We start from the raw sequence: 26,075 nt of genomic DNA, 5'->3' as shown, positions 1-26,075 counted from the left end.
ATATTTTGAAGAATTTAATCTTATTGATCCGTGGAGATAATAACCCTTTACAAAAGCGATATACGTGGCGCCAACAAAACCCGATAAAACAAGCTAGGCTGGACTATTTCCTTATATCAAGAAGTCTTGAGAATTCTGTCACAAACGCAGGTATAGATCCAAGCTATAGGTCAGACCATTCATTACACTGGATCGCTTTGAAATTCAATTATGTAGAAAAAGGCCGTGGATTTTGGAAATTCAATAACTCTCTTTTACGAGATAAAATTTATGTTGACAAAGTGAAGGCAATAATCAAAGATACTGCAACACAGTATCAAAATAATACTCATGATGTAGAAACAACTTTCATGATTAATGACCAATTGTTATTTGAAACAATACTCTTAATGATAAGGGGTTACACTATAAAATACTCACCAGAAATGAAAAAGAAAAGAAATAAGAGGGAACAAGAACTTGTTGACAATATCAATGATTTAGAAATAAAATTTGACCATTCAGAAAAGGCTGACATTAAAGAAAATGTACTGTCACAGATTCAGCAGGCAAAAGCAGAATTAGAAGAAATTCATAAGTATAAAAACAGAAGGTATTATAATGAGATCAACAGTTCACTGGTATGAGCATGGAGAAAAACCGTGTGACGAAGTCCTAAGCTCGCTTAAAAACATGAAAATTGGAAAAGTCCTGGTCCATCAGGATTCACAACTGTGTTTTACAAATTCTTCTGGAATAAATTACTCTCCCAAAAAAGAAACGCATCATAAAAATAGCAATTTCATGTAGCAATGAATTGAAACGTGATTCATTTTACAAAAGGTTTTGCTCTGTTTATGAGTCCTATGGTGTTTATGTTTTGAAACATCACAGCAAAACGCACCATCCGTAAAATACCCGTATTTAACAGCATGATTTTCAATTTCGGCGTGTAGTGTCACAGAATACACAATTCACATGCAATGCGCGTGAAAGTTGGGGATCAGATAGTCTCAATGATGGGTATGAAAGGTTGATCGCTGTCTGTCGATTATTCACTGTATTTGGAATATTGTTTTGACGAACGCAAAATGCCACGTCTAAGTGAAGCCAACCGTCATATCGCCATTGGTTTGCTTGAAGCTGGCCAGTCTCAACGTGCAGTTGCCCGACGCATGAATGTTCACCAAAGCACCATTTCACGGCTCTGGGAGAGATATCGCAGGCAGAATACTGTAGCAGATGCCCCTGGTAGTGGGCGACCTCGAGCTACCACTGCGGCGCAGGATCGCTACATCCGGGTTCATCACCTGCGTCATCGAACAGCTACGGCGACCAGTACCGCTCGACAAATACCCGGATTAAGGAGGCTTTCTGAACAGACCGTCAGGAACAGGTTGAGAGAGGCTGGTTTACGTGCCAGAAGACCTTATTTTGGCCCTGTGCTTAGACAACAACATCGTCGACATCGAGTTCAATGGTGCACCAACGTTCAGGCCTGGAACCTACCGAATTGGCGTAGAATCTGGTTCAGTGATGATTCACGATTTCTATTGGAACGACGCGATGGAAGAATGCGGGTGTACAGAACGTCGACGTGAACGTTTCGCCGACGCTTGCGTTGCCCAGGTGGACAGATTCGGCCGGGTAAGTGTTATGATGTGGGGAGTGATCACCTGCCGTAGGAGAAGTGATTTGGTGATGATCAAGGGCAGCCTGACAGCTCAACGGTACTGTGACGAAATCCTACGCCCACACCTCCTTCCAATCATTGATCGCCAGAGGGAGTTGTTTCAACAGGACAATGCCAGGTCCCACACAGCACGTCACACTAGAGACTTCCTCCAGAACCACAAAATTAATGTGCTCCCCTGGCCCTCAAGATCACCGGACTTAAACCCGATCGAACATCTGTGGGATGCCCTGGACAGACGGGTGAGACGCCGTAACCCTCAAGCCGCAGACACTTCAGCAACTCGCACAGGCACTACAGGCAGAGTGGGCTGCGATTGGGCAACACGAGATTCTGAGACTTATTCGTTCGATGCCGAGGTGATGCCGTGCAGTTCTGGATGCCCACGGTGGTCACACGAGGTATTGACTTCAGCGCCACCACACGTCTCCATGTGACACTCAAACTGACTTTCCTCAAGTTGGTGCCAAAGACGGATAAGTCTGCATTCCCAGTGTGCAATTTCGCTATATTTCATTGACTCATAAAGCCTACAAGATGTCTCAAAATAAACATAACAATACAGTTGAAATTCCTATATGCGTTTCTTTTTTGGGAGAGCATACATATCAGTTTCTATTTAGATCTTTAAATTACGCATACCAACACGGTGAACTATCGACTAGCCAAAAACAAGGTCTTATTACTTGTATACCTAAAAAAGACAAGCCAAAACAATATTTATCAAACTGGAGACCGATATCGTTACTAAATGTGTCACACAAGATCTGTTCGGCAACAGTAGCAAATAGAATTAAAAGGTTATAGCGTCAATTATAAATGAAGATAAAAAAGGATTCCTTGCTAATAGATGCATTGGTGAATGCACAAGACTCATATATGACATAGTGTATTATACAGAAACTATGGAAATTCCTGGAATGTTACTACTGATCAATTTTGAAAAAGCATTTGACTCGTAGACTGGAACTTAATTGAAGAGGTTTTTGCGTTTTTTAATTACGGGGACTCTATAAGAAAATGGATCAAGACATTATATTGTAATATAAGTTCATCAGTTTTAGTAAATGGTTTTGGTTTTGACTTCTTTAATAAAACTAGAGGCTGTAGCCAAGGAGATCCCCTATCGCCTCATATCTTCATTATATGCGCTGAAATTTTATCCGCGATGATTCGAAACAATCCAAAAGTAAAACGTATAACAATTGGAAACACAGAATATCTAGTCTCCCAGTTTTCAGGTGATACATCCCTTGTCTTAAATGGTACTGAGAAATGTCTTCAACATGCCTTACAAATAATGTGCGACTATGCTTCCTTTTCCGGTCTGAGAATGAAGGTAAGCAAAACAAGAATCATTTGGATAGGATCTCTCAGAGGATCAACCAATATTTTGTGCAAAAAAATGAAACTGAACTTGTCCCAAGGTAATTTTGCTATTCTCGGTATTATATTCTTTCTAAGCCTAGCTGAGATAGTTGAAAAGAACTATAAAGACAAACTTAAAAAAATAAAAAGACAAATGCAAATACGGACAGCTCGAAATTTTACACCCCTCAGTAGGATTACAATCTTGAAATAATTAATTCTGCCAACAATAAACCACCTATTTTCCTCCCTACCCAACCCATCAAATGACATTATTAACGACCTAGGAAAAACTATGTTTCTCCTTTGTATGGCGTAACAACCCTGATAAGATTAAACGTGATATCATATTTTTAAAAGACTCTAAATTGACTGCCATCTTTTCCTACAATGTTTCACAAAATATGCCAGATATCTTGCTGAAGGGAGAAACATTTATAACACAAAGAGTTATAAACGAACTGTTTTTGGAAAGACGCCCTTTTAGCATGGGGTCTCTATACGTCATTAAAATAAAAAAAAGTTGTTCAGGGCAATGATATTCTATCGCAATGTTTATGGCACACTGAACAAATTCTCTTGGATAAAAACCCATTAGTGTACCAACACTACGCTAAAATAGGCATAGCATATGTAAATGACTTGATAGATACTGATGGAACAATCTATACATATCAAAAGTTTCATGAGCAAACTAGAAACCACTTAAAAACGAACTTCTTAGAATATGCAAGCCTAGTAAGAGCAGTCAAACAATATTATAAAACATACAACATACCATTTGGAGAAAAACTTGAATTACCATTTATTCCTTATTACATACAAGACATCTTTAAAACTAAAAAAGGCTGTAGGACATATTATGATATACTTATTCCAATTTCAGACTCTTCTATGTATAGCTATAAAAAGAAATGGGAAGATGAACTTGAAACAGATATAAGTGAAAAAGAATGGAAATCCTATCAAAACAATATATTTCGAGCTCACACAAACTCAGACTTTAGATGGTTCCAATATTCTCTAGTGCATAGAATATTATCAATAAACCTACTTTTGTTTAAGATGGGGTATGTAGAGAGTACGTTATGCTCATTTTGTAAAAATGCACCAGGAAGCAGAATTCATCTATTTTACGACTGTCCAAAATCTAAAAACATATGGAATCGATTTTCTAATTGGATAAAAACAAAAACAGATATCACATTGAATATCGATAAGAAGAAAATCATATTTGGATTCTCTGAAAAAAGGAACGATGTCCTTAATCTCCTGATAACAGTTGTCAAATTTACTCTCTTTAAAATAAGAACATATACTTGTACACCAACTTTCGATATGATCAGAAATGAAATATGTAAAGTTTACAATATCGAGAGAACACATGCCATCTCTTCTTGCAATTTCACCAAATTTGTTGGATTTTGGTCTGATTGTCACCAACTGTTTGATTAATACTAACGTACAACCAACCCATTTCCCTACAATGTCATTTGTTATAATATGCTTGCCAAACTCTGTATACAGACGCATGGTTATATTTGACTGCTATTTGATGTCATGCTTTTGTACCTGAAAAAAGATGAATAAAAAAAAAAAAATTAAAAAAAATCTGGACTATCACGAAAAGGTGCAGTGTGTGCGCTTGGAATCTCTCATTTTAGACATCAGTAAACGGTCAATCTCCCGTGCACAGGTTTCCGTGCTGTTCCACCACGAGGCAAACATGACTTCATAGTGTGATTTGGTTTGTAACTAATCAATGCCATATATCGGCACACGAGACAGACATGACTTCGTGGTGTGATTTGGTTTGTAACTAATCAATGCCATATATCGGCACACGAGACAGACATGACTTCGTGGTGTGATTTTGTTTGTAACTAACCAATGCCATATATCGGCACACGAGACAGCCATGACTTCGTGGTGTGATTTTGTTTGTAACTAACCAATGCCATATATCGGCACACGAGACAGTCATGACTTCGTGGTGTGATTTTGTTTGTAACTAACCAATGCCATATATCGGCACACGAGACAATGCAATCATAAGGTTAGAAGTTACATTAAGAAGATATATACAAATTTGCAGTACGCTTTTTCAGAATATTAAGGCAGGTTTTGGCAGATAAAAAACGATACGCCTGGACAAGCTAGAAAAAAACTAACTTTTTCAACATACCCAGATTTAAAAGAAAAACATCTAAAACACTTGTACATTTAGATAAAAGTTGCAATCGCTCATCAGCATACAGAGGACAATGCAATAAAACATGACACTCATCTTCAATAAAATCTTTACAGTTTCGAATCTAAGCGGCGCTAACACACATCTAAACACAGTTAGTGCTTTTCTCATAGAGCGAGACATTACAATTAACATAAGAATCACTGCAAAAATCCAACTTTAAAGTACAGTACGTGTGTAACTTATTACCTCCCCTACCAGTTAAACAAACTTGTAAAAGGTCCTGTCTCCATTTATAAAGGAAATCGCTAAAAACAACCTCTGTCACATTTGACACTACAACAGGAATATTGATACACAACATTGATATCGTTATATCAACACCCAACGACAAATTATTAATCATAACAATAAGATGCACTAGTGTGATGCCGCGATAAGACATTGGGTCTCTCGGGTTGTCAGCTCCAGACTTAGGGTAGGTGTAATGATACCCTGGGCCGAGCTGGAGGGTACATGACCAGTCTCATAACATGTAGAAAACAGTTTATGAAGATAATCTATACAGATGTCATTTGTCAAAACATCAACTGGAATATTATCGAAACCAGGTGATTTCCCTCTCTTAGCTTGACTTAGTGTCATCAGTAAATAGTCAAAGGTTTCAACTCCTAAGACCTAAGGGATGAAATGAGACTAAACAGTAAAGCCGTGAGAAAATTAACTTGGTACCCCGACTCAAGGAAGTAATTAGCCAAAAGTGTCCTCGGTAAATTGTCAAAGTTTTCAACTCCTAAGAACTAAGGGATGAAATGAGACTTAACAGTAAAGTTTTAAGCTACCAACATTAATTTCACACATTCACTGATATCCTAACAGGGAATGTGTGTAATGGAACACTATGAAAATCAGTAATTTCATGAAATCCCTTGAAATTTTAGGGAATACATGAAATCCCTGGGGGTCACAGAGATTTCATGAAATCACTGACTCTTTTAGGGATTACGTTAAATCCCTGGTTTCACACATTCCCTGTAACAGATCGACACAAATGACAAAGTCTAATCAGCATCGAACACTTCAAAGTGTTTCACAGTCAGCGGATGGAGTTCCCGATGCCTCCATTCCCGATCCCGAATCGAGCCTGTCCTGTCTTGTATTGGACAGAGGGACTGACATACACTATAGATATGTAAGTGTAGAACACGCGTTGCGTTAATCCTTGAGTGAATGTGCAACAGACAATGAAGGTTGCCTGTCAGGAACCGTCAGACCCGTCACTTCTTACACTGGCGCAATCCGGCGCTCCATGGCAGGGTAGGGATGTGTCTGAGTCCATCCCAGGTATCCCAAATCCCTGGGAGTCCCCGAGGGAGTTTGTCCTTATACGCATCCACGGCAGTCACCCACTACCAGGGTAAATATTAAACTTGTTTATGACGGACACGATGATATTTGAAACGTAAGGTTTTCTGTTTGGGAACGTAATGCAAAACGTCACTTGTTAAACTTTCTTTATGTCAAATCCAACAAGAACTGTACTGACTAACCCTATGTGCAATCTCCAAAGTACATTTCAAGACGACAAAATTGGCTGAAGGACGGTCAATACAATCTACAGCATTGGCTCATTCAAGACTTTAAGGTGCAATACATTACATGTTCGACACAAGTGGATTGCAAACATGTAATAAGTTACTATTTCTGTTGGAGACAGGCGTCCTACGGTAAGAAATCAAGAGGAATCGATATAGTTCCGTTCTTCATGCAAGCTTCATTGAGTAAAGACATCATGGGCATTTTTAAAGATTCTTGTCTGATTCTGTTAATCATATTAAGGGAGTTATTGACTAAAAATGGCCTGATTATTACTCTGTCTGATTTAGGCCACCGAGTAATATTGTTTAACACTCAGCGATTCGTCGTCGGTTTGAACATTCAGCCCCATACTCGTGTTCATCAGTTTCCCCAAGAGGTACATGTGTAGGATCTGACGTTAGTTACATCCACGTGTATCAGTGGCCGGTACCCCAGACTGGTTGAAATAGTCAAACAATATTCTCGCTGACCAATGTCCACCCTCATTACAGCAGTCCATATTGTTACACATAATGAACACCATTGACCTGACACTCTGGAGTTGAAGAACGTATGCCCAGAGAAAGAGCTAGCCGTGGCCGAACAATAACACCTTTACATTTCACAGCTGGTGGTGTCTGGAATGAATCGAGTGGTCAGTTCGTTTCGCCACAATTGTGAATGCCACGACATAATAAGCAATCACATGCGTCAAACAATGTCGAACATAAAACACGGATCTCGGTACTGAACGAATACTTGTTTACCAGGTATACGAAATCTTGTCAAGTTAAACATGTCCTGTAAAAATACATAAAAACCCAAAGAAGATCACGAAATAACCTTGTAATACACTATTTGATCGCTTTATACTCACGTCACATTTATTTTTGTTACATTCACCTTATACTCACATCACATTTATCTGTGTCACATTCACCTTATACTCACATCACATTTATCTGTGTCACAATCACCTGATACTCACATCACATTTATTTTTGTTACAATCACCTTATACTCACGTCACATTTATTTTTGTTACATTCACCTTATACTCACATCACATTTATTTTTGTTACAATCACCTTATACTCACATCACATTTATTTTTGTTACTATTCACCTTGTAGTCACATCACATTTATCTGTGTCACAATCACCTTATACTCACATCACATTTATTTTTGTTACAATCACCTTATACTCACATCACATTTATTTTTGTTACATTCACCTTATACTCACATCACATTTGTTTTTGTTACAATCACCTTATACTCACATCACATTTATCTGTGTCACAATCACCGTATACTCACATCACAGTTATCTGTGTCACATTCACCTTATACTCACATCACATTTATCTGTGTCACAATCACCTTATACTCACATCACATTTATCTGTGTCACAGTCACCTTATACTCGCATCACATTTATCTGTGTCACAATCACCTTATACTCACATCACATTTATCTGTGTCACAATCATCCTATACTCACATCACATTTATCTGTGTCACAATCACCTTATACTCACATCACATTTATCTGTGTCACAATCACCTTATACTCGCATCACATTTATCTGTGTCACTATCACCTTATACTCACATCACATCTATCTGTGTCACAATCATCTTATACTCACATCACATTTATCTGTGTCACAATCACCTTATACTCACATCACATTTATCTGTGTCACAATCATCTTATACTCACATCACATTTATCTGTGTCACATATCACCTTTACTCTGTGTCATCACATTTATCTGTGTCACAATCACCTTATACTCACATCACATTTATCTGTGTCACAATCATCCTATACTCACATCACATTTATCTGTGTCACAATCACCTTATACTCGCATCACATTTATCTGTGTCACTATCACCTTATACTCACATCACATTTATCTGTGTCACAATCATCTTATACTCACATCACATTTATCTGTGTCACAATCACCTTATACTCACATCACATTTATCTGTGTCACAATCACCTTATACTCACATCACATTTATCTGTGTCACAATCACCTTATACTCACATCACATTTATCTGTGTCACAATCACCTTATACTCACATCACATTTATCTGTGTCACAATCACCTTATACTTGCATTACAGTTATCTGTGTTCTGATCTCCTTATATTCACATTACAGTTATACCATTCGAAGACAGCAGCTCTTAATACATGATTGGGTATAACGGTTTTCGGTCACGAGGTCACGAGGAGCCAGGACAAGTCAGTCTATACAAAGTGTTGGTATTTCCCCAGAATGAACAAAGGGAATACGTCATTAATCAGTTCTCAGATTCCGAGATTCATCTGAGTCAACAAATCATGTTTTGTTCCAAATTGGCGTATGGGCGCTCAAGGAAAGATCACGTTTGACTTCAAAACATGTTCCTGGATTGTCAAATCACTGTGGAATATCAAATATTTACAGCATCCATTCAAACAGTTTGCCCGTCAATAACGCCCTCACACATTGATTAATATCTCCAACGGTTAAACCTCGTTAGGACTGAGACCTCACTCCAAGGACGGGCACTATTGTGTCCAGATAAACCTTCGTTAAAAGGGAAAGGATATTGGGGTTCTTGAGAGGTATATATAAGTTGGTATTCAAGTATAACAGCATCATCCCTACCTTAAGTATGTCATCCCTGCTTTTGTATATCAATTAGACTATCAGCCACCCCTTTGACTCATTGGATTCCATCACTTATCCACTTAATCTGCAGTAACAACATCATATCTGCTTTTGTATATTTATTCTCTTTCATCTTATAATGACCTGTTTATTGTATATACATGCTGAACATCACTCTTGCTCCATGTACATCACTAGTATAATATATGTCCTGTATATCTGTTAGATAGCATTCACATGACGAAGGAGCAAGGAAAAGCCCAGAAACGTTGTGTATATAATAAAGAAGAAGTTGACAACCATAATATTTTGTCTTATATAGAAATGATATAATGTGGAGTTTTAAAGGTTAACGCAGTGTGTACTGTTAACATGGGGTATCACTGGATGTAGGGTAAAGACGTATGCATACCCAATACCCAGGTTCTGCATTCTCATGTCAGACTGAATTGATGGAGTATAACAGAAGTGAAACGTGTTAAATTGGTAGATAAAACGTCCATCTTAATATCCACCAAGATTGAATGTAATGGAAAACAGACTATCAAAAAAACCAACCTGAACGCAGCCAGTGGTATACCAATATATGTGGGTATAACATGGTTCGTTCCTGGGGCAAATCAACTACACTCTTGGAACTTGAAAATGCGACATTTTGAAATACATGCACATTTTATATATTAGCTAGCTATATGTCCAACCATAACATAGATTGATATTTCACAGAAGAAGAAAATATAACCTCACCTTGCATGCTCGCCCACTGTACGATACGCACGGAAGATATTCTGCTTGTGAATCAGAAAACTTAGATCATTGCCAGCCCCTTTATGTAGGCGAGTATCGATCGTTGAAGCATCCCCGATATCAGTAAGATGCTGAGCCACCGATACATCCAGTGCTCACCATGATCTGTAGGGGTGTCACTGTCGGCGCAAAGTGTGACACCTACAAAAACAGCTAATCAATGGCCACGTCTTCATGGGGGATCTATCAGTAGATCTCCACGCCTCATCTTTGATGTTGTTGGGTGTCTGACAATATACATGTGTTGCGTCAGGCAGAATGTATCATCAATGTTAACGGGATATCGCTAGGCCAGTTATGATAGTATAGTGTCTGTTCCCGAAACTGGAGCACAGAGTTTGAGCGTTTCAGCGCAATGTCATACAAGAAGGGTCACTTCGGAAAAGGTTTCTAACAATGTCTCTTGCATATACCATCAACACTCCAAACTATTATCTCAGTTTTATACTGTTTGAATATTGGGACAACACCGACAATCAGTCAAAGAGCTTAAGGGACGTTCACCGACGCAGTAGGTAAAACGTATCGGTAATTTTCTTCTTCTTTTTTCGGTTCTTTTTGCATGTATGACCAATGCATGACGTCGCTCTGGATGTATGAGCTTTCATCAGCTTCCATGACAACTGAATGCACAGAACAATCAGTTGTAATTATATTTCTTATGAATTCAAGATACATTTGATGCATTGTGAATATTGCAATGATAGTTTTCATAAACAGTGGTCATTCGAAGTGAAGACGTCAGCAAATGTCCGAATTCCCTTCAGCGACAATTTTGAACCAATATGTTTACGCCACAACGTCTCATTCGTTTTACAGAGATAAACAAACTGTATTATGATGTAGAATTGAAAAGTCATCTCCTTTTCTTGTTCTAAAACGGCGAAATTGAATGAGCACTCGTTGGGGTTATTAGAGAAATCAAATGAAGGGGAATATATTGAGTCAGTTGTCTGTTTTGAAGTTTGGAAACATCGATAAACTAAGTATGGTGATGGAACTTTTTGCGATCGAATGCTGCTCACACCAATATGCTACAGTTGCATTTACCGCCGACACTGAAAGTTTACAGCTATGCTGCTTAGTTACGCAACCCTAGACAAAATTAAGCAAGCCTTGGAAGGTTTAGTTTCACACTCTTGTAGTGTCAGTCGCTCATTGTATATGGCTCAACTAAAGAAAGGACCAACTTTCAAGTTCTCTATTGTCATTCAAACTTTAAGTTCACTCAACGATTTCAATTGTTGCCTTGGTCCCAAAATATATTGTCCTACATATTTTAAAGATTGTGGTGAACCCAACGCTGTATTTAATGCCCAGTTATTGTACAGGCGATGGTAACTTTTCATGAAACACTAACTACAGCTGTGATTCAACCATTCTTATCTGTTCGCATTAAAATTCAATTTTGCAACCAATTCAATCAATTTTGTAATGTTTGCATTAGTACATGTACATTACAGACGGGTGACAGCAAACAAAAATAGTCTAAAATGACAAGCAAAGAGCACTGCACATATCCATGTAAGGGTCACTTGACAACAAGAGGCATCACCCACAGTGACTCACGCGTAGCTCACTATCGTAGAAGCTTGACGACGCGTGGCTGAAGTGAGGACACAGAGAGGCCCGAGCTTTGTGAAACGCGTTCCATAATTCCCCGACTTTTTATAGGCTTGCAACACAGCTGAACATATCGGTTTGGAACATGGAAAGGAAAGTAATACATATCTTTATCCGGTGAACAAGAAAACACCACAACAGACAGTCATGAGACTATGGCGATATGTATATGTCACTAGTTACATTGGTTTCATTCAACTATTTCGTCCTGACTGCTAGACCGCCACGCATTCAATCAATACCTTATGGTGTAAATAGAAATTACTAAACGAGTGTCTGTCAGATACCATTTATCTTACAACGAGTTGTTTCAAAACGTAATTAACGAGCGAAAGATACCATTTATCTTACAACGAGTTGTAAGATAAATGGTATCTGACAGACACGAGTACAGTAATCTGTTTCTTACACACCATAAAATCGCACCATTTTATGGTCGAATAGATTCAAACTTCATATTTTCTCATCGTAGCTGCGCTCTAATACACAACACAACGCTTATGAATGAGTGACGTCACTTGGTTTCCTAATCACTACTCATCCCCATGGTGACCCTCCACCAAAAAGTTTCTGCCACCTCTTCGTATCATAAAGGCAATAGTGATAATGAAAACTAGATAACATCACAGAAAATTGATTAAACACTCTAAAACGATGATGTTACCGTGCAAATGTGGATGATTTTAAGTCTTGCAAGCAAAAATTATTTGAGCGTGTGACGTCATCGTTATCGCTTGGTGGTTGTTGTCATCGGAAGATTGTTTCGGATATCTCTGCACATTTGGGATCTGTACTTGTGTACCATTTTCTGTTCAATGTTCTCCCATCGGCCGGAGCCAAAACTATTGAGTGTGTGATATTAGGTGCGACTAAAGTGCTTGAATGTGACATTGCTGAGGTTACGTTCACTGTCAAGGGGGGAACTACTCTTCTTCGCCACATCCTTCTCGTCCCGAGCCAGAAACTGACACTTGGAATATAACGGAATTTACGGAGTTGTCAGTATGAAATGTGAGTTGATTACATCCTGTATGTTATCAAGACATAAACTTTGCATTATCATGCGTCGGAGGAATATCTTGAGCAATGACTTATGTGTAGATCAACCGTTCCTGTACATGTTCGATTGAATAGAAAGGACGTGTGCCGCCATTTGCACTCATGAAGCCTAGCAAAACGTTCTATGTTGTACATTGTTTCAACGAGTGTGTATTTGTTCTGATTGTCATGAGTGAATTTGATAACATTGGAATCACATAGTAGCTCGGAGCTGGAAGTGGGTCTTCATCATACTGTATCAGTGAAAAATGTCATCTTCATCAATGCATCAAAGAAACAACGAGGCAAATCGATCTCAAAATGGACAGGCACTGACGTTATCGTTTCAGGTATTTTCTCCAGTAAAAGTACCAATGCTGTACATTTTGAATATTCGAAAGGGAATCCCGGTCTTAATTTCTAACGGCGATTTTCACATAATTGTTTACACAGGTATCACTGATTGTTCGAGCCATTTTGAAATCATGACTGGAAATCTAAAGTGTTAATAAAAGGAATTAGAAAATAAATAGATTCGTGTTATATTTATTCTAATTGTGTTTCATTGTATACATACCTGTTTATGTTACAATCGTGAAAATAACAGGTAGGTGTACAGGGGTATTTTTTTGCACGAGTAACAGGTTTCTGCTCGCTTGAAGCCCAAGTAACTTATCACTGAATTTATAACCTGACCCTAGGTCATCACCATTGAGTAGCCAATCACGGGATTAGAAATCGATCTCACACAGTTGTGTGATACCAGTTTTCTCACATGGGTTTCTCACCCACAGGTGTGTAAGAATGGTCTCCATGGAACATTGGATTCAATACCTTATGGTGTAATGGTCTTAGTGGAACATTGGATTCAATACCTTATGGTGTAATGGTCTTAGTGGAACATTGGATTCAATACCTTATGGTGTAATGGTCTTAGTGGAACATTGGATTCAATACCTTATGGTGTAATGGTCTTAGTGGAACATTGGATTCAATACCTTATGGTGTAATGGTCTTAGTGGAACATTGGATTCAATACCTTATGGTGTAATGGTCTTAGTGGAACATTGGATTCAAAACCTTATGGTGTAATGGTCTTAATTGAACATTGGATTCAATACCTTATGGTGTAATGGTCTTAGTGGAACATTGGATTTAATACCTTATGGTGTAATGGTCTTAGTGGAACATTGGATTCAATACCTTATGGTGTAATGGTCTTAGTGGAACATTGGATTCAATACCTCATGGTGTAATGGTCTTAGTGGAACATTGGATTCAATACCTTATGGTGTAATGGTCTTAGTGGAACATTGGATTCAATACCTCATGGTGTAATGGTCTTAGTGGAACATTGGATTCAATACCTTATGGTGTAATGGTATTGATGAAACATTGAATTCAATACCTTATAGTGTAATGGTCTTGATGGAACATTGAATTTAATATCCTATGGCGTAATGGTCTCCATGGAACATTGAATTCAATACCTTATGGTGTAATGGTCTTAGTGGAACAATGTATCCAATACCTTATGGTGTAATGGTATTGATGGAACATTGGAGTCAATTCCATAAGACAAGAAGAATAATTCGTTTCCAATATGTGAACGGTTTGTGGACTATAGTAGTTGTAATTAAGTCACCTCCCCATGGAACATTTGGACTGCTACTAGCTCAAGTAGTTTCCAGAATGTTTCAGTATGCTTTCCACAATGGTCACATTCCCATATTCTCATAAACTTGGGTTATCTTTGGGGGATCTATTTTCACTCAACAACTTAATTAATCCATGCAGTCAGGTTGTTTATGTGTAAAGATTACAATGATATAGGATCAACGAGATGAGCAATCCAAGTAAGGATGAGTGAAACTATTCGACAATGTCCCTTCTAGGATTCCATAACAATGTCCCTTCTAGGATTCCATAGAAAACCGAGTGTTTCAAAGACTGCTGCCTGTGATTTAATTGAAACAAATCTCCTTATTGCATTCAAGTTATATACACATGGTTTATATATGTGTCTTATGTAACCTCCCTTATCAATGACACATTAAAATCATATGTGTCTTTTGTAACCTCCCTTTTCAATGACACATTGAAATCATGTCTTATGTAACCTCCCTTATCAATGACACATTAAAATCATATGTGTCTTATGTAACCTCCCTTATCAATGACACATTAAATCATATGTCTTATGTAACCTCCCTTATCAATGACACATTAAAATCATATGTGTCTTATGTAACCTCCCTTATCAATGACACATTAAAATCATATGTGTCTTATGTAACCTCCCTTATCAATGACACATTAAAATCATATGTGTCTTATGTAACCTCCCTTATCAATGGCACATTAAAATCATATGTGTCACTCTTCTTACGGCGAAAAAGTATTGCAAACGAAGAGAAATAAGAAAGTTCCCGACTGACCATAACTTCAATCTATTAATCTTATTAGCTTTGGCGTAGCAAAACATGATATGATAATACATTAGAATGTACATACTAACCTATTTACGAGGCCTATTACAATAACCCGGTACATATAATTTACTGAGGAAGACAGCATTTTCTGATTGGATTTGGCGTAGCTGAACATGATACGTTGATTCATTACAATATACTTAACCTATTTAATAGTGGTCTTCAACAATTGCCCGTTGTACATCTGTCACACACGAATACAGCACAAGAACATCATATTGTCAAAGTGGGCGGAGGACGAGATATTGTCTCTGTCCATGATTAGCAATATTGCAATTCTGTAGCTTATTGTGTTTAATGGACACAAAACAGAATCACGTAAACAATCACTTTTTTCATAGTCGAAATTTATTTATCAAAACGAAAAGAAAACATCACTCCATAAACAAACCCATATTATTACAGAGATGAAAAGAAGGTTCCATTATGTAGATTCCAGATTATTGTAAACATGAAAACCTCCAACATTGTGCTGAGAACACCAGACATTTTTTTTTAAATTACAGGGCACCACGTGGTCAAACACGTGACAGGGGGAGTGACTGGACCCCTGACTACAAATGGTTGCCAGCTGTATTCTTCGTGCAACAACATATTGATGAGATATGAGCATGTCATCTGTCATACAACTCCCGTCATTGGGGTTTTATAGTCACAGTCAAGTTATTAGCTTTCGTTTCTCAATGAAATACGACCAAGAAAATCAATACTTTTCTTGATTTCTTACTCCGCGAGCTTTTTATTTCACCTTTCGCTAATTTATTCAAGACTGCCTATTTCAAGTCACGAAATGCCATTTTATTTGAATACTTTCTCAGCTTTTAAAAAGTTAATGTATTATATCATATATCCAGTAACGTATTTCGGGCTGTAACTACTGTGATAGGAATATCCCCAGGAGTATAATCTATTCAAATCAAATCCACTCTTTGCCAAAATGTACATTCATACATCAAGCGCGTGCTCATTTCATCACTGAACGTTTATACAGGACAGAAAAGTAAAGACAATGCTAGATTAAGTTTGTGATCGCGATCAACATCAGAACACAACCCTTGACATGTTTAATCCCCCTACTACATAAAGAGGACCAACAAGTGAGGAGCAAGTGATATTCATCATCTGTGAGCTACAAAGTGCACCTACCGTCTTGGTGGAGCTATACCATACGAGGCTCCTCAAGCCGACAGCCGTCACGATCCACAAGGCATGGTAAGACGTACGACTTTCCAGTATGCATTGACTATAGTCGATGTAGTTATTGGGCACAAAAGACAGAGCCACTCGCGTCATGAGATTTTATTAAGGCGGCTAATGTCTTTTCTGGTATTTATAAGCGTGTATATTTTAAAAGAAACGTTGTTTCTCATAGATCCTGGACGTTAATTAATGAAGTCAGTACCTAAGTATGAACAAAGCAAACTTCAAGAATCCAACGTTTTTGAAATGAAAATGTCAGCTAAATCCTGATCAGGGGAGTGGGTGTCACGAGTACCTGGTGCCGCATCAGGTTGACATAAATACGTAATCAGGCTGACTGGAAAGACATACTATAGACATGAATCTATATTGTAGTATTGTAAAGTGACGATCATGGTTGGCAATCAATCCTATGTGTCCACTCGCCAGATGATGCATCGCAATATATCTAATGTCCTTCACTTCTCAGGATATTCTTGACTGTCCTTCTGTCACTTTGTTTTTCCTATCTCCCCGAGCTCAGATTCCTTAATACTAGAGTATATCTTCCGTCTTAAGCAGAAATAGAAATTTCAGCACAGACATCTTTCATCTTACCCAAAACCTATTCACTCTACTGTGCACTGTATTACTCTTGGGGTAATCACCAACATTGTACATGTGTATCTAGTCCTGTTGTCTCTATAAACGTCATCAGTTTTGTGTTGGAAGACACCACATCACATCTATCACTGTAATGCTCTGTAGAGGACAATTAAACTAAAAGCAAATGTTGCGATTGCAAATCTTAAGTTTCCTAAATATCTTTAGTAAATTTCCAAGAGAACAAAATCCATTATATTCCTTCTAAGTGTTTAAATGTCCGAATGAAAGCGCTGAAATCACACAGGCCATAGTTACCGTTGCAGTAGCGGTTTGTGACAAAAGCGTTGACGTGTTGATTCCTAGCCACACATACTGTTTCTGCTATTTCTGTTAATTGTTAAAAACCCCAACAAAATTGCATGCATTGTTGAATGTATGAAACGACAACTTTGATCCTGAGTTTTTGACTGAAGAAAATACCATTGAACGATCTGTTACTATCATCCTTCTACTAACAGCCTGCTTGATACTCCAAAGTGGCGACAGCAACTGGCCAAGGAATAATCTCCACCGTGTTTGTTTACGCTCACCAAACATGGCGACACAACTACCTGGTGAACTACATTCAAGTACACTGTATTGACGGAACACGTGCAAAATATACATACAAAGACTGAGCGACCATACTAATCATTCAGATTGATTTTAACTGTGAAAGCAATTGAAGCAAAATTTCATTACGACATATGCACGGATCCGTGTAGACATTATTCCCAGTGATATGCGAGATCGGCACTTGACTTTTGTCGGATACAAGATCAAGATGAAGATCAACACCAGACATCAAACTTCCATTCATGTTTTCAGCAACCCGTGAAGATCCTGGTTAAAATATTGATCTTCAGTAACCCATGCTTGTCGTAAGAGGCGACTAACGGGTGGTCAGGCTCGCTGACTTGGTTGACACATGTCATCGGTTCCCGATTGCGCAGATCGATGCTCATGATGTTGATCACTGGATTGTCTTGTCCAGACTCGATTATTTACTGACCGCCGCCATATAACTGGAATATTGCTGAGTGCGGCATAAAACTAAACTCACGTTTTCAGCACTGCCGTCCGTCCATCATTAACACCATTGAGGCAGTTACCATTAGGCAGGCGAATCAAGAATCACTCTTGTGAAGTTCCTAGCAAACCTCGTAGAAAGGACTGGCATTCCAACCGGAAGCCACTTGGAGGAGGGGATACACGGAGATACTGCAGACTGAGCATGATCTTACAATTACCACAATCATTCTGCTTCGATTAGGAGGTTTTCACGAAGTGAGAAGAATGATCGAAATCCAAGCCAGACCTCAACAAGGAGAAGAGACAACTTCTTGCCAGATTGTAAATGGAAATGCTAATTGTGAAATTGGACAAATATATGGTGGCTGATTAGGGCCATCGCTTTCTCGCCTTAAAATTCGGAGGCGAGAAAGCGAGAAAGCGATATCACGAGACGAGAAAGCGATAACACGAGACGAGAAAGCGATAGCACGAGACGAGAAAGCGATAGCACGAGACGAGAAAGCGATAGCGCGAGACGAGAAAGCGATAACGCGAGACGAGAAAGCGATAACACGAGACGAGAAAGCGATAGCACGAGACGAGAAAGCGATACCATTACGCGAGAAAGCGATAAAGCGAGAAAGCGATAGAGCGAGAAAGCGATAAAGCGAGAAAGCGAGAAAGCGATAGAGCGAGAAAGCGATAGAGCGAGAAAGCGATAGAGCGAGAAAGCGATATTACCTACAATTCAGTGCTGTCTGCGCATGATCGACTGCAAACGGGAGCCCAGTCGCCATCGTAATTTCTGGATAGTATTAAATGGTTTTCAGTAATGTTCTTGCCCACGAATGGCGGTGTATGACTAGACTTTTAGAAAATATCTTATAGAGATGTAGACTTTCCTTTGACATGCAATTTGCACGTATGCAATAGTCATATCGTGAAATAACGGAAACGTTCATTTTGTGATGTGACTTAAGGAATTACATATTTTTTGACATAACTGGATTCGAATTGTCTTAACCAACTTAATCACACCAACCAATTGAATTGTTTCTTTGATGGGCATTTTAGATTTTGAGTTGATGAAGAATAATGACAATTATATTGGATATACAACTTCTTTTATTCTGTGGAGGCGACGTTTCGACATAGATTCTAATGTCGTTGTCAAGCAAGTGATACATGAGTAACAAATTGAGAGAATATATACATGAGTTGTTATTACGGTAGATAGGGGATGAGTTGTTTATACATTAAATGAGGTTGATGTACAACGCTTGTAGAAGAGATTGAGTAAGTTGATTGGAAGCTAGAAGGGTGATATACAAGGACTGAATTAGAATTTATAGGAGGCCAGGTGGATGTATATACAAAAGATGGGTTTGATGTACATAGTTGAATTGAAACAGATAATGTACACAAGAAATATTATTGATTACTTTATCAAGTAATAATAGGCATTGGGAATGTAGTATCCTTCATCTCTGTTGAGAGCGGATCATATCTTCTTGATGTGTACTGCTCCCAAAAGTTTCCGAATTTTCTAGTCTGACTGGTTCTTTTTTATGGTTTTCTTTGAATTATGATGTTGTGTGAGAAATGTGTCGGAAGTGCCAGATGAACGGGAGGGACCTATGACAAATAAGGCATTGTGACGAGTATATTTTCATGTCAATTTCCACCATGAGTGGCCAGCACTAAGACAATCATCCACATCCAAACCAGCATCCTAAAATAAAATCACCGAGTGAGTGTGTGAATTGAAATACATGTATATGTCGCCTAAGAGCAATATTCATGTTTTAGGTTCATTGTTGATGGTTTTGTGACGCCATATTGTACGCCATCAGTTCAATTCCAACTTAATGGAATGGTGAGTTACACTTACATTTCAAACAAATTGGAGCTTGCGTTTCTTTTGCAGCTCAGTTTATTACATATACATCACATTCAGAGAGTTTTGAAGTATGTGACACTATAAATGAGCTGTATGTAGACAATTCAAAATAATTATCAGTTCTCGCTGTTTGGTTATAGGTGGAGGAATTAGAAATGAGGCATGGGAACTTAACCGTTTATGTTTATGTCACTTTATTGTATTTCAGGGTGATCAAAATACAGCTGTAGTTTCTTTGAATTAATAAAAACGATGAAATTTATTAACTGAAGAACTTCACCTACATGAACCCAATTCGCTCCTACCCAAAGATAGAGAAGACGCACGTGACAGTAAAGCACCTTGGTACCTCAATGTAGTAACAGAACCATTCCACAGTCAATGGTGTAATCTAAGCAAATAAAAGGATGCAGTCAAACGTTCGTCTAATCAAAGCTGAAAATAGTACGCAGTTAAACGCTGGTCTAGCCATATATAGTGAACTTCTTTGGATGGCGTTTAGAAGTTGGTGTGCTTAACAACGAGGAAAGTTATATGGATATACAACGCCTTTATTATAATGTAAGAGACATTTTGGTCCGCCAATTTCAAACCTGTTCTGCCATCAAAATATCTATCAAAACCCATCTTTTCCGCCATGTTTTCTTCTGGCAAAGTTAGATAATAGACATGTTATACCAACAACTGGTTTTCTACAATATATTATTACCCTCCGCCGCCATTTTGACTGTATGTAATAATTGATGTGTGTGATATGTACTCTTATACCACCATTGGTGGTCTATTGAGAATAAAAGTAAAGTAAAGGCTACAGCTGGACGTGGTCGCATAGGTTTTGAAAAGCTGATTAGTGTATCCAGTTAATCCTTCGTAACATTTTCGTTTCCAGAGGAGGACTTGAAACTCGTTCAATATATGGAACTATCTACCTGTATCATCTTGTTTATAACCTGGTCAACTCATGTCAAAACGATTCAAATCAAATAGAGCAATAGGTGGCATTCACTGGGATGCAGACAAATAAACCCTCCTACACATCTACAAAACATTTATCTTGTACACACAGGAGTGAGTCGCTCCCGTCCTTCTCTATCCCCAACGAAACTCCTTACAATATATTAAAAAAGCCACAGGTGCAAAGACTAGTACCTACTACCTATTACTTACTAGAAGAAACCAAATGACTCAATAACTACCAGACTGGGTCAGAAAATAAAATATCAGAATATATACAGAATAAACCCTTTAAAATATCCCTATCCAGCCACACATTACAGTGTAAACTCGATTATCCAGACTAACTCACGATGTCAAGGCCACGCACCACACGTTTCACAACCAAAACATAAACACCGTACCCTGGCTCCCAGCCCTACTTTTTAACATTTAACCCCAATTCATCTATTTAGTAGACTCCTTATGAGCTTATCAGCAACAGTTTAACTGTTCTGCATAATAAGTCACAATATACTTTACACCACTTACTTAGTTGAACTTATACGCAATCAACTTCCCACCTTCTTACGTCCAACTTCTCAGCTCCCCATCTAAACTAACGTATTTTCAATATACAGGTGTTTATCATATAGTGCTTTATTCCCCAAGCAATAATTTTATTACGTTTTGGTTAAACACACCTACCACGTCGGTCGATGAATTGTGGCACTGTCTCAAGTCGATAGTTGGGAGTTCGGGGACAGACAGACATATACGTATGTACACAAGCCATTCTTGTAGAAGTATGAGAGGTTATGGCACATACATTTAGAACAATACCTTTTCACATAATAGTAGATATATATATGTGTGAAATATGCACACATTAAACGACCAGATGAAAGGCACATGGTGCATAAAATTCCACCACGGATACAATACAGCCCGACGGGGAGTTGGTTTGGTTGGTCTGTTGTTTAACACCGCACTAGGCATTATATTACAGCTATATGGCGGCGATCTGTAAATATTCGAGTATGGACCAGACAATACAGTGATCAACATTATGAGCAAAAAACGCCACGGAGTTGGGTTACGATGACATTGTCAACCAACCAAGTCAGCGAGTCTGACCACCCGATTCCGTTAGTCACATTTTACGACAAGCATGTGTTGCTGAAGACCAATCTAACCCGGATCTTCACGGGTAACATGGGGAGTAGGCAAATGTGTAGCTTAGCCCAGTGAAAACAGAGCTCATAAAACAGGACTCATAAAATACCTAAAGGTATTTAAGAGAAGTTATGGGCGTAAACTTCTGTTTTTGTATAACACGATGCAACGGAGTATATATTCTTATCCTCCATCGAGTGAATGAAGAGACTAGAAACTAGGAAATAGAAAGCTAAAGACGTACAGTGATAAACAAACAGTGATAAGATAACAAGGGAAGCCAGTACTTAATTAGCGCTAAATTGGTGGGGTGGATGGACAAATGGAAGCCAGGGATTGTTAATCCCGGCAGGAATAATGAGATAACAATGGTGGCATTTAACAAGGGAAATGACAATAAAGAAATGCAAGCCAGGAATTAATCCAGACCTAATTAGTGATGTAACAATAAATTAAATGATTGTTATCCTTTTTACAGACTTTTTAAGAGCGCTCATTTATTTCAACGAATCACACTCGGTTTCTGGTGTTATTGTTGGATTATTGTTTGGACAAGTCAAAGGATTAATTACAAAAATGCCACAGAATTCGAAAGCATGTTCATTTTGTTTCTATACGATTAAACCAAATGACAATAAAGCCTCCTGTTGGATTAAGCGAGAAAGCGATAGAGCGAGAAAGCGAGAAAGCGAGAAAGCGAGAAAGCGAGAAAGCGAGAAAGCGAGAAAGCGAGAAAGCGAGAAAGCGAGAAAGCGAGAAAGCGATAGAGCGAGAAAGCGATAGAGCGAGAAAGCGATAGAGCGAGAAAGCGATAGAGCGAGAAAGCGATAGAGCGAGAAAGCGATAGAGCGAGAAAGCGATAGAGCGAGAAAGCGATAGAGCGAGCGAGAAAGCGAGAAAGCGAGAAAGCGATAGAGCGAGAAAGCGATAGAGCGAGAAAGCGATAGCGAGAAAGCGAGAAAGCGAGAAAGCGAGAAAGCGAGAAAGCGATAGAGCGAGAAAGCGATATTTCACATAATTCTGCCCTGTCTGCTGCACATGACGTCTAACCTGCGTATGATTTAATCCAACAGGAGGCTTTATTGTCATTTGGTTTAATCGTATAGAAACAAAATGAACATGCTTTCGAATTCTGTGGCATTTTGTAATTAATCCTTTGACTTGTCCAAACAATAATCCAACAATAACACCAGAAACCGAGTGTGTTTTCGTTGAAATGAGGTCTGGATTAATTCCTGGCTTGCATTTCTTTATTGTCATTTCCCTTGTTAAATGCCACCATTGTTATCTCATTATTCATGCCGGGATTAACAATCCCTGGCTTCCATTTGTCCATCAACCCTACCAATTTAGCGTTAATTAAGTACTGGCTTCCCTTGTTATCTTATCACTGTTTGTTTATCACTGTACGTCTTCAGCTTTCATTCACTCGATGGAGAATAAGAATGTACTCCGTTGCATCGTGTTATACAAATACAGAAGTTTACGCCCATAACTGCTCTTAATACCTTTAGGTATTTTATGAGTCCTGTTTTATGAGCTCTGTTTTTCACTGGGCTAAGCTACACATTTGCCTACTCCCCATGTTACCCGTGAAGATCCGGGTTAGATTGGTCTTCAGCAACACATGCTTGTCGTAAAATGTGATTAACGGAATTGGGTGGTCAGGCTCGCTGACTTGGTTGGTTGACAATGTCATCGTAACCCAACTCCGTGGCGTTTTTTGCTCATAATGTTGATCACTGTATTGTCTGGTCCATACTCGAATATTTACAGATCGCCGCCATATAGCTGTAATATAATGCCTAGTGCGGTGTTAAACAACAGACCAACCAAACCAACTCCCCGTCGGGCTGTATTGTATCCGTGGTGGAATTTTATGCACCATGTGCCTTTCATCTGGTCGTTTAATGTGTGCATATTTCACACATATATATATCTACTATTATGTGAAAAAGGTATTGTTCTAAATGTATGTGCCATAACCTCTCATACTTCTACAAGAATGGCTTGTGTACATACGTATATGTCTGTCTGTCCCCGAACTCCCAACTATCGACTTGAGACAGTGCCACAATTCATCGACCGACGTGGTAGGTGTGTTTAACCAAAACGTAATAAAATTATTGCTTGGGGAATAAAGCACTATATGATAAACACCTGTATATTGAAAATACGTTAGTTTAGATGGGGAGCTGAGAAGTTGGACGTAAGAAGGTGGGAAGTTGATTGCGTATAAGTTCAACTAAGTAAGTGGTGTAAAGTATATTGTGACTTATTATGCAGAACAGTTAAACTGTTGCTGATAAGCTCATAAGGAGTCTACTAAATAGATGAATTGGGGTTAAATGTTAAAAAGTAGGGCTGGGAGCCAGGGTACGGTGTTTATGTTTTGGTTGTGAAACGTGTGGTGCGTGGCCTTGACATCGTGAGTTAGTCTGGATAATCGAGTTTACACTGTAATGTGTGGCTGGATAGGGATATTTTAAAGGGTTTATTCTGTATATATTCTGATATTTTATTTTCTGACCCAGTCTGGTAGTTATTGAGTCATTTGGTTTCTTCTAGTAAGTAATAGGTAGTAGGTACTAGTCTTTGCACCTGTGGCTTTTTTAATATATTGTAAGGATTTTCGTTGGGGATAGAGAAGGACGGGAGCGACTCACTCCTGTGTGTACAAGATAAATGTTTTGTAGATGTGTAGGAGGGTTTATTTGTCTGCATCCCAGTGAATGCCACCTATTGCTCTATTTGATTTGAATCGTTTTGACATGAGTTGACCAGGTTATAAACAAGATGATACAGGTAGATAGTTCCATATATTGAACGAGTTTCAAGTCCTCCTCTGGAAACGAAAATGTTACGAAGGATTAACTGGATACACTAATCAGCTTTTCAAAACCTATGCGACCACGTCCAGCTGTAGCCTTTACTTTACTTTTATTCTCAATAGACCACCAATGGTGGTATAAGAGTACATATCACACACATCAATTATTACATACAGTCAAAATGGCGGCGGAGGGTAATAATATATTGTAGAAAACCAGTTGTTGGTATAACATGTCTATTATCTAACTTTGCCAGAAGAAAACATGGCGGAAAAGATGGGTTTTGATAGATATTTTGATGGCAGAACAGGTTTGAAATTGGCGGACCAAAATGTCTCTTACATTATAATAAAGGCGTTGTATATCCATATAACTTTCCTCGTTGTTAAGCACACCAACTTCTAAACGCCATCCAAAGAAGTTCACTATATATGGCTAGACCAGCGTTTAACTGCGTACTATTTTCAGCTTTGATTAGACGAACGTTTGACTGCATCCTTTTATTTGCTTAGATTACACCATTGACTGTGGAATGGTTCTGTTACTACATTGAGGTACCAAGGTGCTTTACTGTCACGTGCGTCTTCTCTATCTTTGGGTAGGAGCGAATTGGGTTCATGTAGGTGAAGTTCTTCAGTTAATAAATTTCATCGTTTTTATTAATTCAAAGAAACTACAGCTGTATTTTGATCACCCTGAAATACAATAAAGTGACATAAACATAAACGGTTAAGTTCCCATGCCTCATTTCTAATTCCTCCACCTATAACCAAACAGCGAGAACTGATAATTATTTTTGAATTGTCTACATACAGCTCATTTATAGTGTCACATACTTCAAAACTCTCTGAATGTGATGTATATGTAATAAACTGAGCTGCAAAAGAAACGCAAGCTCCAATTTGTTTGAAATGTAAGTGTAACTCACCATTCCATTAAGTTGGAATTG

The sequence above is a fragment of the Haliotis rubra genome, unplaced genomic scaffold (assembly GCF_003918875.1).
Source record: "Haliotis rubra isolate DU_JTF1 unplaced genomic scaffold, ASM391887v1 Scf56, whole genome shotgun sequence".
In the NCBI taxonomy this organism is placed as follows: Eukaryota; Metazoa; Mollusca; class Gastropoda; order Lepetellida; family Haliotidae; genus Haliotis; species Haliotis rubra.
Note: the sequence above shows the minus strand (reverse complement) of the source record.